This window comes from Garra rufa, unplaced genomic scaffold (genome assembly GCF_049309525.1).
Source record: "Garra rufa unplaced genomic scaffold, GarRuf1.0 hap1_unplaced_002, whole genome shotgun sequence".
In the NCBI taxonomy this organism is placed as follows: domain Eukaryota; kingdom Metazoa; phylum Chordata; class Actinopteri; order Cypriniformes; family Cyprinidae; genus Garra; species Garra rufa.
In genome coordinates this window covers 9,283,534-9,284,957 of record NW_027394277.1, presented here as the reverse complement: position 1 = coordinate 9,284,957, position 1,424 = coordinate 9,283,534, and the positions used below count along the sequence as shown (strand labels likewise).

The following is a 1,424-nucleotide window of genomic DNA, read 5'->3' as shown; positions in this document are numbered from 1 at the left end:
AAAAATGTTATTCATTTCAAAACAAAGTGACGACTTAATTCGTGATGCAGGATGTTGATTTCATACATGTCCACATATGAGAACACCGGGACTAAAACATGTTAATTATGCGTTTGGACATTTCTGATAAAAACAGGTCTTTTAAATAAGACACAAGGAACATACGATGTGTCACAAATTACCTTGTATTATATTATATAAAGATGTAGCCTTGAATGCAGCCTTTTCCAGCTGGCCACCACCCTGCATGTTGAATTTTGCCATTAAGGCATTTGACATGATTCTGCGAAATAAACGATTCAGTCATAATATTAAAATGCATTGTAAGATCAGTATTACAAATTAGCACTGTGCAGTTTGCCAATTGCATGCAGTGTTAAAACATACACTTTCACAAACACTCTCTATCATGTAATAAGTGCTCTATCCCTATCTAAAGTTTTTGTGACAAGTAATGATTAATTCAGTTCTTACACTAACATTATGTTTTTATATCTTGTTTTAAGTCCTACGAACAACCTGATTTAGCACAGACATTACAACTTCAACACAAAAACAGGCAATTATATAAGTAGATATAGTGTGTGACAGAATTATAGTATTACCAAAGGTTGAGGTTATTATTGTGGATACTGTTACTATTGTCATTTTTTTCTGAAATACGACACAGCAAAACACACAAACAATGCTAGGTAAATACATACCTGTTCATACACAGTCTCTGACTGACATTCGGCCAACTCTGGACAGTTGCTGAACCTAAAAGTGACACCACAATCAAAATAATGTAATAATGTTTTGAAAAATCAAGAGCAAGACAGAATTGACAGCAAACAAAAACAATGGTATCGATATTGGCATTAGATTATCGATAAACAACTACTTGTACCTCTAATAAAAGATTTACAAACGGACTGTTTGCAAACTTTGCTTTAATGAATTTCCCATAAATGGCCTGCGTTTCAAACACCATATAATATTCCTTACTTGCTGATGGCATGGGGTAATTATCTGGTTCCACCTATTTGAAATTGTAAAACACCAAGGCAGGCTCCACTGTCCCCTCGGATTCTGAGCTGCTGTCCTCTTCCGCTAAGGCATCAACTCTTGCGCTTCGACATCTCCAGTTTCTTTGATAGTCAGAGGACATGTTTAGCAAATCTGAAATTACAAAATACTTTTAAAGCACTTATTTAAGTCAGCCATGCTCAAATTAATTTACAGATTTCAGTGAATTGTTCCTGAGCTCCTCCTACATATCACAGTCTTTCATTGCATTTATTTTCAGAAATAAACTTTCAGAATGCTACATCTGAGTAGTACTTTTTAATTTAATTTTTAAACATGTTTAATCAACCGATGTGCTCTTATGTGCTGCATGTCATTGATGTCAAAGTACATATATACATTTAACTATTGTTTTT

At 34.1% G+C, this 1,424-nt stretch overlaps 1 long non-coding RNA gene across 1 annotated transcript; it reads right to left on the bottom strand.

Annotated features, from left to right (window-relative positions):
- Positions 1–205: 205 nt before the first annotated feature.
- LOC141305378 (uncharacterized) lies at positions 206–1,124 on the bottom strand. The gene is made up of 3 exons (XR_012344388.1): positions 988–1,124; positions 705–759; positions 206–283 (listed from the first exon to the last, which is right to left on the bottom strand). It is a non-coding gene; the product is annotated as an uncharacterized lncRNA (long non-coding RNA).
- Between the last annotated feature and the right edge of the window lie 300 nt (positions 1,125–1,424).